This window comes from Bubalus bubalis, chromosome 19 (genome assembly GCF_019923935.1).
Source record: "Bubalus bubalis isolate 160015118507 breed Murrah chromosome 19, NDDB_SH_1, whole genome shotgun sequence".
NCBI classification, from domain to species: Eukaryota; Metazoa; Chordata; class Mammalia; order Artiodactyla; family Bovidae; genus Bubalus; species Bubalus bubalis.
The window spans coordinates 10,896,482-10,910,221 of record NC_059175.1 but is presented as its reverse complement, the minus strand read 5'-3'; the positions used below and the strand labels follow the sequence as shown (position 1 = coordinate 10,910,221).

The 13,740-nt window shown below is 42.6% G+C and overlaps 1 long non-coding RNA gene across 1 annotated transcript; it reads left to right on the top strand.

The window, feature by feature from the left end:
• The first annotated feature begins 4,883 nt into the window (after positions 1–4,883).
• On the top strand, positions 4,884–7,247 carry LOC123330586. Its single transcript, XR_006546607.1, has 2 exons — positions 4,884–6,436; positions 7,068–7,247. It is a non-coding gene; the product is annotated as an uncharacterized LOC123330586 (long non-coding RNA).
• The last annotated feature ends 6,493 nt before the right edge of the window (positions 7,248–13,740 follow it).

Genomic DNA, 13,740 nt, shown 5'->3' with positions numbered 1-13,740 from the left:
CATATTTCTGCAGAATTAAGTCATAAAACGTTAGATTTAGTATACATTTTTCTGAGGTGTGGCTCATTCGTGACTTCCGTTCCTATCATCTCGTGTTTGCACAACTGATAACTGTCAATTCAACATGAAAACAGTGTTTGAAAATCAGCGGACATTTCACTAAGCTCAGGGCTGAATCTGTCACTGCTGAATTCTGCAGTGATTAATATTCTTAGTCTCTTGACTTTGTTGGCAGGAGTTGGGAGTGGTAATGAGTATGATGTCACTCACATGGGGGTCTAATGTTCACCCAGACATATACAAGATACTTAAACCTTATCTAGAGAATTTTTTCTGTTCTAATACAGAAAGGAACACTGATATAAGGAATAGGCATAACACTGGCATTAGGAGGGACTCTCAGAGAGTTCAGAGCTCAGCTACAGCTCTGCTGAGAGTTCCGGCAGAACGGGCAGCAAAGAATGTTCCAGAAAGCATCAGAGCAGACCCTCTTGCTAACAACCATCCTCCTGTCAATGAAGGCTCCAATGCCTTTTCCTCTTGCTCTTTATCAGCAGGTGGTGCCTGCCACATCCTTTCCTAATGGCCTAGGAAGGGGATCCCAGTTGCAAAAGTGGCTATGTGCACAGTTGGGTAGGTTTTATGATGAAAAAGCCGGCCCAAGTCCCTCTTCTTAGGTTTCTGAGAGGCTCAGGATGGCTTGCGAAGGAAAACAGATGCTCAGCAGCTGCCCTCAAGGTTACAAACAGCAGCAGCCCCCCTCTCCTCACCAGCCCCTGCAAGTCCCACAAAGAATACATATTCTCCTTCACAAGGACTCCTTCACAAGGACTCACCAGGCCGCCAGTCAATGGTCGACAGAAATGGAAAATCGATTTTAGATTTATCTCTGCTGGGAATTAAGTATATTCCTAAGAAATAATGAGTTATGAGGTCATTGAGGGCTTGTTCTCTTTCCTGCTTGCAGAGACATTTTAATTTTAGAAGAAAAAGTGACTAATTTAACAGGACATTCTAATTCCAATGATGTGCTTTTTCCCATTTTAATGTCAGTTGAGCCACAAAAATGTTCATTTTTCTCTCCTCATTATTCCTCAGGGTTCAGGAAGAACTGTGTCGCCAAAGGGGAAAAAAAACTGGGTAGCTCCTGCTCCCTCCACCCACCTTCCAAGCAACAAAATGTAGTAATGGCCTCATTCAGCCTGTGTTTTCACTATTTGCTATGGGGCCATTCCACTCACCAGCAAGATACCCACAAGGCAACATTTTCCATGCTTTTTAGATAGTGGAAGGATATAAGGGAGACCATGCTCAGAACCCAGGACATTCAATAGGGTGGGGAGAGGCTTCATAAGCAAAAACAAATTCTCTTATGTTGTTGATTTTCTCACATGATCCTTGTAACATCCCTTGGATGTCACACCATAAACCAGAATTGATATTAGAACCCACATAACATAGTCTGCCGGAGAAGGCAATGGCACCCCACTCTAGTACTCTTGCCTGGAAAATCCCATGGACGGAGGAGCCTGGTAGGCTGTAGTCCATGGGGTCGCTAAGAGTCAGACACGACTGAGCGACTTCACTTTCACTTTTCACTTTCCTGCATTGGAGAAGGAAATGGCAACCCACTCCAGTATTCTTGCCTGGAGAATCCCAGGGACGGGGGAGCCTGGTGGGCTGCCGTCTATGGGATCGCACAGAGTCGGACACAACTGAAGTGCCTTAGTAGCAACATAGTCTGCATTTTTCAGCACCCTGCTCTCATCTAGTGGTCTCCAAACTTAAGAAGGCATCAGCATCACCTGGAAGGCTTGTCCAAATGAAATGCTGAGCCTCACCTGAGAATTTCAGATTCAGTAGATCAGAGGTTCAGAGTTTGAGAATAGCAACTCTAATGGTTCTCTTTGATCATCAGCAATCATATTCTAAACAGACTCAAGGAAGAGCTTCAAATACAGGATGCCATTCTTCATCTCCTGTTCCCTTCTCTACTTCCGAAAAGAGAAACTGAGAAGGATGGCTGGTATATGCAAGGCCAAGTAGAGAAAAAGAAAAGGGAAGGAAGAAGAGACACCTATTTCTCTTATAACAATGTCTCTCTCAATCCAAATAAACTCTCTATAGTGGACCAGGGCATCCAGAAGACTATGGCTTTGAAGTGAAGCTCCCTTTGGAAGTGAATGCCTCCTTTACATGGGCAGGACTTGACCCTATGGGAATGACTTCTTTTTTTTTCTCCACCATTGCAGCTCTTAGGTTAGTTCTCATGGTTTAGAATACTTTGCATTTCCTATCTTTCTTGAGCTCCCCTGGTGCCATCATTGTGATCCCACAGTCAACTCAGCCACTGAAGCACCCACACAGATGCAACCTCATTACAATGTTCTCAATGAGTTTGAGTTTTTCTTCCTCTAGGAGGGTGTATCCCTCTCCCTCATATTCTCTCTCTCCCTGTCTTACATTTATTGCTCACATTTTTCTCTGCTGCTGCTGCTAGTCGCTTCAGTCGTGTCTGACTGTGTGTGACCCCATAGATGGCAGCCCATCAGGCTCCCCCGTCCCTGGGAATCTCCAGGCAAGAACACTGGAGTGGGTTGCCATTTCCTTCTCCAATTTTTCTCATGAGTGAGTTAATCACTGATTGATTCAATAGTGAATCTGATGCAGTGCAATAAAACACCTGAAATAGAGATAGCCGGGTACTCTGATTACAAAGGGCAAGGATCCAACAGGACTTCTTTCTCCCACCTTTTCTTCCCCAACAACATCTCTACTCTCTACTCTGGACCTTAGAGAGTCTCCCTCCTCCCCTCTCCCATTCACCTGTGATGGTAAAGACTTTCAGAAAGAAGAATAATGATACTAGTCCCCTCAATGATGGCACAGCTTCTGTAACTTAAAACAAGCCCTGAACAAGGGCTGTCATGCCTCTGTAGCCCTCAGAGAGCAAGGGAAGACGTGCTCCTCAGAGATGAAGTTTGGCATGACCAAAGCCTACTTGACTCACACATTAAAGATTTCTTTTTAGATGACTTCATCGCAACAAGTCAGAATATAACAATAACAGGAGATAAGGCCTCAAGTTTCACTTGTCAGTATTGAAAGTCTCAAGGGTAGTTATTTCAAACTCCCAAAGACTTTATAAAATTTATAGGGTTTGCCTAAAATGGAAAAGGGAATTTAACATTTGTGGACACCTACAATATACCAGGCACTAAGTGAGAGATGCCAGCTATGTGCTGTTTAATTTAGTCACCATAATAGCACTCAGAGGTTGGATTGACAATTTCATAGTTAAGAGAGCTGAGGCTGAGAGGTTATGTAATTTGCCCAAGATCAAATTGAGCCAAGACTGGAACCAAGACTTGTCTTTCTTCTATATTAGGTGGCCTTCTTGGAAAGGATATAGTAAATAAAGATGGCAGAATGGAAGACAAAGATAAGCAACCTAAAAAAGAAAATCAAGAAAGAGTGTACAATGGAAAAAACATCAAAGACGTTTGCAGGGATTGTGCAACCAAAACATTTCCCATTCTGACACTGATTCCAATGTGTGTTTTTTCAACCTGCCACCAAGCAATTAACTCAATTTTCTATGGATACTGACCAGATGTCCCACAAGTTTAACTCAATTCTGACACTGTCTACCTAGAGATAATGTCAGATTCCACAAGCTAAGGGTTCAGTCCCACAAGACTACACCCCCACTTCAGATGCCAATTGCAAGTCAATGTTGTCACTTTTGTTACCAGTTACAAACCAGAGGTTCCTGCAACCACCTCAGGTTTGATTCATTCACTAGTTCAACTCACAAAACTCAGGATATTAGTTTACCTACTAGATTGCCAGTTGATTACACAGCATACCAAAGGATATTACTCATATAATATGAAAATGCCTAGGTCAAGGCCTTGAAGGTAAGAATTTCTGCCCCGTGGAGTTTGGGGCCCAGCACATGGATGTGTTTTATTTGGTTCACCAACATGGAGGCTCTCAGAAACCGCATCCTTCTGGAGTTTTATGGAGGCTTCTTTACACAGGCATGGTTAATTAAGTCATTGGCAATGGGCTGGTGAATTCAACCTGCAGCTCCTCTCCCCAGAGGTCAGAAGGTGGGGCTGAAATTTCAAACTGTCTAATCAAGGCTGGTTCCCCTAGCAACCAGCCCCCACCCTTCAGTTACCTAGGAGCTTTCCAAAAGTCACCTTATTCACACAAAATGAGATATCTTAATCAATTAGGGTGGAAGGTGTGTGTGTGTGTGTGGCTCAGTCTTGTCCAACTCTTTGTGACCCCATGGACTGTAGCCCAGCAGGCTCTTCTGTCCATTGACTTTTCCAGATAAGCATACTGGAGTGGATTGCCATTTCCTACTTCGTTTAAGAAATTCCAAAGGTGCTAGGAGTTTTGTGCCAGAAACAGGGAGGCAAACAAACCATACATTTCTAATAATAATTCACAATAAAACAACATTTTAAAAAACACTAAAGACAGGCAGGCATTTTGAAGAAAGACAAATTTGAGAATTAATGAGAGACACTAATAGAAAGTTTCAGGATAGATAAGAATTTGACCTATTGATAAGAAAAGGAAGAAAGAAGAAAGAGAACCAAATGCTTGCCCAGGAATATATGAATGCACTAAAACAAAGATGCTGCAGAAACATGGCCAAGATGATGGAGAATATGAATGTGGACAACACCAACTAAAAGCAAGTATTTCTTTAGTCTTGTTTAAAAGTAGAGAAGGAAATACAAATAAGAACAAGGTTCTCAAAGTGGTAAACCCTATAAATGTGTAAAACAATTAGGAAAATAAGTTGCCCAAAGCAGAGAGAAGAAGAAAAGGAAGAGGAGGGTGAAGGTGAGGGAGGGACTGGAGTAGGAGCTGGAGGGGAAGGGGAAGTGGGGAGGGAGAGAGAAGCCTGGGGAGATGAGTGGAGAGGAGCAAGACACAGGTGGAAAAATATGTTTCCAGTGTTTGTGAAAAACAGACGTGCAATATTCTTATGTTTGTAGAAACACTGAGTTTCTCTTAATGAGGGAAAATACAAAATAGCTCTGCTAAATCTCAAAATAAAACCAGAGACAAGACTAAAGTGCTAATACCAATGAGGGGTTCTTCAGGGAAAGGAGTTATGTGAATAAGAAAGCTGAGCTCCACTTTTTCCTTCAAGATACCTGGAAAAACCCTGGAGAATTCAATTCCCTTCCTTTCCTTGCCTTTCTTGGGTTATTACTAAGGTGCAGGCAGCCAGATACCGTCACAACGCCCAGGCAATAAAGGCTTGGTTGGAAAGACAGACCTGCTACTCTCTCTTCTACAGCTGGGACTACACGGTGCTGGTTAGGATTTACACCAGGTCTGAAAATGCCCCCAAGGTGGCTTCTGTCCACAGGCTAACTAATGGAGACGGTCCGGTCTCAGCTATAGATCCCTCCGGTTCCCTATTCCATGTAGCTATCTTTCTCGACTATAGGAGAGTAACTGAGGTCAATTGCCACTGAATGATGCACACCATACCATCTTTTTACGTCCGCCTAGTGAGACAGTTCCAACAGAGAGAGATTTTCCCCGGAGCCCCCCAGTGAGTTGCTCTCTGGGCTTCTCTGCTCCTTACAGCTACAGGTTATGCACAAGCTAATGGGGCTAATTGCTCCAGCTGAAGCCCCTGTACCATTTCCCTGCCTCTTGCCCGAATGTCATTGTCTTCTTGGGCTTCTGGGTTTCCACATTTTGTAGTCTTCATCATTTAACTGCTGCTGGAAAGAGGGGAAGTTACCACAACTGGAGGTTGGTGGCCTTGACTGTTATTCTCTGCTCCAGAGAGATTTTGTTTTTCGAATCATAGAATCAAGTGATTTAAGAAAAAGAATCCTCAGTGCTCAGGCTCTGCCTTTCAGCTTCAAAGCCTTTTACAAGCTGCAATTCATTAAACACAATAATCGTTTGAGGTCAGTGGTCCGACCTCTGCAGAGAGAGGGGCCAAGGCCTCCCACCCCACCCTCTTTCTCTTTGTGTTCCCGACCACAGCAGGCAGGACGGGGCGGGATGAGGGTGCTCCCAGTGGGCGGCTGCCCATGGCCCTCTGCCCAGGCCTGCCTTTCCCTTCCTCCCTGCCAGGGCTCCACGCTCCACTTACCCATCGGGAACATGATCTTGCCTCCTCCAGGCTGCATTTGTCTGCCTTTCACAAAACAGTCAACCCACATTTTTTTGTTTCCTTAATGTAAGTGAGGAATCTCCTAGCCAGAGAGCCCAACCAAGCATGACATTTCCCCCCTGGAATGGATTTCTACCTGCTTGACCACTTGAGGACCAACAGCCAAGAAGGATCACACCCTCTGTCAACATGAGACCAAGCCAGCGTGTCGCCCACAGCAGGCAGGCCCATTACCCCAACATGTGCCCTGGGCATCCCAGCCAGACCCAGGTACCTGTGGGCAGCTCCCCATCCTCTGCTGCCAAGTGGTTGCCTCTCCAGAGGGTGTGTGGGCATAGCAGATCATGGGTCTTGGGTATCAGGGTCACCAAAACAAAGAGTTATGTGGTCTACAAGCTCCCGTGAGTCTTCCCACAATTTGTAAGCCTCATTTTGCTTGCTTTCCATTCTTCCACATGGCCCCTACCCAGACCCTTACTTTGAGAGAGGGGAAAAAATAATAAAGCACCCACAAGGCCTGACCATGGTATATTAAGTTTCAGAAGACAATGCTGAATTGATTTTTATAATTCTTCTTTCCTCCTAGCTCCTTCCCTCTCCTCAACTCTGCCCACTAGTTTAAGGAAAAACAAGCCCAGTATCCCCTTAAAATACCACATTCATAATTCTAGTGTAAGAATGCAAATTTGGTCTACTTTTCACTGCTGACCATTTCCCATTGGTACTGAAAACAATCATGAGTTTTATCCAGGAACAACCTGAGAAGCAAAAACTTGTGCCCGGATCTTCATGGGCCAGAGTTCATGTGGGTAAAAGATGAGTAACCACACCCCATGCTGGGCCTTCCCCCTCTGGTGCCTTCTTCATCAGAGCTCAACCAACCTCTCTGCCTTTTCTCCAGGTCTGCATATGTTTTCTCCACTGCTCTCTCCTCCTGTCTGAAGGTCCATATCCTGCCCTCCCACTGAAGGCTCAGCATCTCTCCTAGCAACTTCACCAAGGCTTTTCTATCTGCTCCAGCCCAAATGGATCCCTTTCTTCTCTGAATTCTTTACATGTTTGTGCTCATCAATACTCAAAATCATAATTTTGGACCTCAAAGGAGCCTAGATTCCCATGCTGTCCATTTACAGACTAGAAAATAGAGTCATTATGAGCAGCAGTGAGTCTCCCTATGTCTTACAGCTGGTTTGTAGAAGGGCAAGAAAGAATCTGAGTCTCCTGGCAATGACTTGCACAACCACCTTCCCTGCAGAAGTTGCCAGAGACAGAGATGCCTGAAAATCCCTAAGGGCATTGGGCAGGGGATACTTCAGTTCAGTTCAGTTCAGTCGCTCAGTCGTGTCCGACTCTGTGACCCCATGAATCACAGTACACCAGCCTCTCTGTCCATCACCAACTCCCGGAGTTCACTCAAACTCACATCCATCAAGTCGGTGATGCCATCCAGCCATCTCATCCTCTGTCATCCCCCTCTCCTCCCACCTTAAATCTTTCCCAGCATCAGGGTCTTTTCCAGTGAGTCAACTCTTTGCATGAGGTGGCCAAAGTACTGGAGTTTCAGCTTCAGCATCATTCCTTCCAAGGAACATCCAGGACTGATCTCCGTTAGGATGGACTGGTTGGATCTCCTTGGAGTCCAAGGGACTCTCAAGAGTCTTCTCCAACACCACAGTTCAAAAGCATCAATTCTTTGGCACTCAGCTTTCTTCAGAGTCCAACTCTCACATCCATACATGACTACTGGAAAAACCATAGCCGTAACTAGATGGACCTTTGTTGGCAAAGTAATGGCTCTGCTTTTGAATATGCTATCTAGGTTGGTCATAACTTTCCTTCCAAGGAGTAAGTGTATTTTAATTTCATGGCTGCAATCACCATCTGCAGTTATTTTGGAGCACCAAAAAATAAAGTCTGACACTGTTTCCACTGTTTCCCCATCTATTTCCCATGAAGTGATAGGACCAGATGCCATGATCTTAGTTTTCTGAATGTTGAGCTTTAAGTTGGCTTAAAAGGCATACTTAGTCCCTCTAAAAAGCCATTGAGGCAAAAGGCTACTGCTTTCAGCAGGATTCATGTCATTCCTCTGTCAGGCCACAGGCTGGGACCCTTTGGACAGAGAACATTCAGATGTCACTAACATATTCAAAGTGAAAAACTATCACTTTATTGTGAAATTAATTGGCACCAACCTGACCATGAAGACAAACTATATAACAGAATTTGGTTATAAAGAGGAGGTCATGATGACTCAGAAGATATGTGTATTAAATTGGTCTTTTAAAATAATTTCAAACTTATAGAAAACATCAAGAGTTTAAAGAACTTTTTTTTGAACCTTTTGAGATTAAGTTGCTGACAAGATGTGCTATGACACCCCAACGCAAAAAATACTTATTCTCCTACATAATATAAACATCAAATTCCAGACACTAAGAATGATATATAGAGAAGGAAGGAAGGGGAAGTCGCTCAGTCGTGTCCGACTCTTTGCAACCCCTTGGATTGTAGCCCACCGGGCTCCTCCATCCATGGGATTTTCCAGGTGAGAGTACCGGAGTGGGTTGCCATTTCATTCTCCAGAGAATGATATATAACTAGTCTCTAATTCACAGACCTCATTCAAGTTTTGCCAATTGTCCAAATAGTGTTCTTTATGGTAAATGCACCCAATTCAGGATTGTGTATTAGATTTAGTTGTCATGTCTTTTAATCCCCAGCAATTCAGAACAATTCTTTGGTCTTCCCTTGAGATTTGTAACTTCAACACTTTTGGAAAGAATACAGGCCAATTATTTCATAGGAAATTCCTCAATCTGCATTTATCTTCATGAATAGATTAGATTTTGCACTTTTGTCTAGTCAAGGCTATGGCTTTTCCAGTGGTCATGTATGGATGTGAGAGTTGGACTGTGAAGAAGGCTGAGCGCCGAAGAATTGATGCTTTTGAAGTGTGGTGTTGGAGAAGACTCTTGAGAGTCCCTTGGACTGCAAGGAGATCCAACCAGTCCATTCTGAAGGAGATCAGCCTTGGGATTTCTTTGGAAGGAATGATGCTAAAGCTGAAACTCCAGTACTTTGGCCACCTCATGCGAAGAGTTGATTCATTGGAAAAGACCCTGATGCTGGGAGGGATTGGGGGCAGGAGGAGAAGGGGACGAAAGAGGATGAGATGGCTGGATGGCATCACTGACTCGATGGACGTGAGTCTGAGTGAACTCCGGGAGTTGGTGATGGACAGGGAGGCCTGGCATGCTTCGATTCATGGGGTCGCAAAGAGTCAGACACAACTGAGCGACTGATCTGATCTGATAGAGATATCACAGAACTGATGCTCTTATTATATCTCAGGTGGTACATCAATTGGTCCCCTTGAGATTAACCCTTTATGATGAGCAGAATAATATATCATCAAAACATATGAAGCAAAAACCTCAGACTTATGAAGGAATTTATAGAAGTACAATATTGTCACCCTGCTTATTTAACTTATATTGCAGAGTACATTATACAAAATGTTGGCCTGGATGACTCACAAGCTGGAATCAAGATTGCCAGGAGAAATATCAACACCTTCAGATATGCAGATGATACCACTTTCATAGCAGAAGTGAAGAAGAACTAAAGAACCTCTTGATGAAGGTGAAAGAGGAGAGTGAAAAAGCTGGCTTAAAACTCAACATTCAAAAAAGCAAAGATCATGGCATCTGTTCCCATCACTTCATGGCATATAGATGGGGGAGAAGTGGAAACAGTGTCAGATTTCATTTTCTTGGGCTCCAAAATCACTGTGGACAGTGATTGCAGCCTCAAAATTAAAAGACACTCACTCCTTGGAAGAAAAGTTATGACAAACCTAGACAGTGTATTAAAGAGCAGAAGCATCATTTGCCAACAAAATCTGTGTAGTCAAAGCTACGGTTTTTCCAGTAGTCACGTATGGATGTGAGAGCTGGATCCTAAAGGAGGCTGAGCGCTGAAAAATTGATGCTTTTGAACTGTGGTGCTAGAGAAGGCTCTTGCAAGTCCCTTGGACTGCAAGGAGATCAAACCAGTCAATTGAAAAGGAAATCAACCCTGAATATTCATTGGAAGGACTGATGCTGAATCTGAAGCTCCAATGCTTTGGCCACCTGATGTGAAGAGCCAACTCACTGGAAAAGACCCTGATGTTGGGAAAGATTGAAAGCAGGAAGAGAAGGGGACAACAGAGGATTCGATCATTGGATGGCATCACTGACTCAATGGAGATGAGTTTGAGCAAACTCAGGGAGACAGTGAAGGACAGAGAAGCCTGGAGTGCTGTAGTTCATGGGGTCACAAAGAGTCAGACATGACTTAGCAATGCAACAACAACACAGAAACACAATAATAGGGGAAACATTAACAACATACCTTTTTGTTTTTGTAGATTGGAGTCAAGAAAGAGAAAGAGAATTTGAGAAATATGATTGATATATAGTTGGCTCATTTAATATATATTGACTTTTGGACCAAAAAGACAGATAAATATTTTCCCCTATATTGGGTTACTAAGAAAACAGTAATAACTTTCCCACATAAGACATTTAATATTTTATTTTAATAATGAAAGTATTAAAAAGTAAATCACTATGTGATTACTTAAAGATCCCTTTAGAAATGATTCTTGGGACAAAGAAAAAATCAAAACTGTAATTAAAGAATCCTTCAGTTCAGTTCAGTTGCTCAGTCATGTCCGACTCTTTGTGACCCCATGAATCACAGCACACCAGGCCTCCCTGTCCATCACCAACTCCTGGAGTTCACCCAAACTCAGGTCCATCAAATTGGTGATGCCATCCAGCCATCTCATCCTCTGTAGTCCCCTTCTCCTCCTGCCCCCAATCCCTCCCAGCATCAGAATCTTTTCCAATGAGTCAACTCTGCGCATGAGGTGGCCAAAGTATCAGAGTTTCAGCTTTAGCATCATTCCTTCCAAAGAAATCCCAGGGCTGATCTCCTTCAGAATGGACTGGTTGGATCTCCTTGCAGTCCAAGGGACTCTCAAGAGTCTTCTCCAACACCACACTTCAAAAGCATCAATTCTTCAGCGCTCGGCTTTCTTCACAGTCCAACTCTCACATCCATACATGACCACTGGAAAAACCATAGCCTTGACTAGATGGACCTTTGTTGGCAAAGCAGTATCTCTGCTTTTGAATATGCTATCTAGGTTGGTCATAACTTTCCTTCCAATGAGTAAGTGTCTTTTAATTTCATGGCTGCAATCACCATCTGCAGTGATTTTGGAGCCCAGAAAAATAAAGTCTGACACTTAGAACATTATAAATATAAGGACAGGATTTGCAGCAACATGGATGGACCTAGAGATTGTCATACTGAGTGAAGTAAGTCAGAGAAAGAAATATCATATGACATCCCTTATATATGGAATCTAAAGAGAAATGATACAAATTAGCTTACAAAATAGAATAGACTCACAGACTTAGAGAACAAATTTATGTTTACCAGGGGAAAGGATTGGGGGAAGGGATAGTTAGGGAGTTTGGGATGCACACACCGCTATATTTAAAATGGATAACCAACAAGGGCCAACAGTAAGCACATAAACTCTGCTCAATGTTATGCGGCAGCCTGGATGGGAGGGGAGTTTGGAGAGAATGGATACATGCATATGGATGGCTGAGTCTGTACGCTGTTCACCTGAAACTATCAGAACATTGTTAATTATCTACGTGTGTTCATGTGTTGTCGCTTCAGTCCTGTCTGACTCTGTGCGACCCCATGGACTGTAGCCCGCCAGGCTCCTCTGTCCATGGAGTTCTCCAGGCAAGAATGCTGGAGTGGGTTGCCATGTCCTTCTCCAGGGGATCTTCCCGACCCAGGGATCGAACCTACGTCTCTTAAGCCTTTTGCATTGGCAGGCAGGTTCTTAACCGCTAGCACCACCTGGGAAGCTGGCTATACCCCAAGACAAAATAAAAAGCTTTAAAAATAAATAAACATAAGGGCAAGAAGAATCTATGATAACTCAAGTAGTGTGTAATGCTTCAGAATTGTACAGACAGATGAATGAAATTATATAAAGTTCCCAGAAACAGAGTTCATATATAAGTATTTCATGTATCAGCAAGGTGGCATTTTGTATCAATGAAGGATGACGCTATTATTTAATAAATGGTGCTGGGAAAACAGGTTAACCTCAAGATGTCAGGGGAGGAAGTGAGACTTCTTCCTTATACTATGTACCCAAAATTACAAATTATTAAAGTAAAGTTAAGTGAAGCGAAGTCGCTCAGTCGTGTCCGACTTTTTGCGACCCCATGGACTGTAGTCTACCATGCTCCTCCGACCATGGGATTTTCCAGGCAAGAGTACTGACTGCTGCTGCTAACTGGCATCAGTCGTGTCCAACTCTGTGCAACCCCATAGACAGCAGCCCACCAGGCTCCACCGTCCCTGGGATTCTCTAGGCAAGAACACTGGAGTGGGTTGCCATTTCCTTCTCCAATGCATTAAAGTGAAAAGTGAAAGTGAAGTCGCTCAGTCGTGTCCGACTCCTAGCGAACCCATGGACTGCAGCGCACCAGGCTCCTCCGTCCATGGGATTTTCCAGGCAAGAGTACTGGAGTGGGGTGCCATTGCCTTCTCCGAAGAGTACTGGAGTGGGTTGCTTACAATGTTATTTCTAAATATTAGAAAAACGGTGACTATTCTATCCTACAGGACAAACAATCTCCCTAAATAGCATCATATATAGATCACCTAAAGTTAAAAGATGAGTCCATTTGATTATATGACATTTGAATAATTACAAACTAAAATTAAAAGAAAATAAATTATAAAAGTATTTGAATTACATAAAAGAAAGAGAAGGCATACTAAAGTATACACAGCTCTTACAAAGCAATTAAAAACAGGGAGACCCCATTTATTGGTGATATGTATGTATATACGTCAACAATAAATAAATTAAAAAATACCAAATCACACTAATAAAAAGATTCAAATTAAAATAATGACATAGAACTTTCTACTTCTCAACTAGACAAAGATTAACAAAGAAACAGTCTATCCAATGTAGACTGTAAAGAGAAACAGATATTTCATATATTACTGATACAAATATAATTTAGAACAATTTTACTGGAAAGGAACATGTCAGTGTGTATAAAAAATTTAACATGAGCATTCCACTTCTAGAAATGTATTCCAAATATATACTTATAAAGGTGAACAAAGACTTCAGTTAAAAATAGAGACAACCTATATGTCCAACAATGGAGGTTTGATTGACTAAATTAAGGTACATGAAAAAGATGGAATAATAGCTCTTAAAATAATTTTATAGAAAAACATATAATGCTGAGTAAGAAAGACAGGATGTATGACATATTCCTCCTTTAGTTAAAAATATATACACACATACAATATATAACTTTATATACATTTAATATATGTATATATGTTTATATGTGTGTGTATAAATATATATATATGTGATGTGTGTGTGTGTGTGTGTGTATATATATATATATATATGAAAAAGGGCTTCCCTGGTTACTCAGTGGTAAAGAATCTGCCTGGCA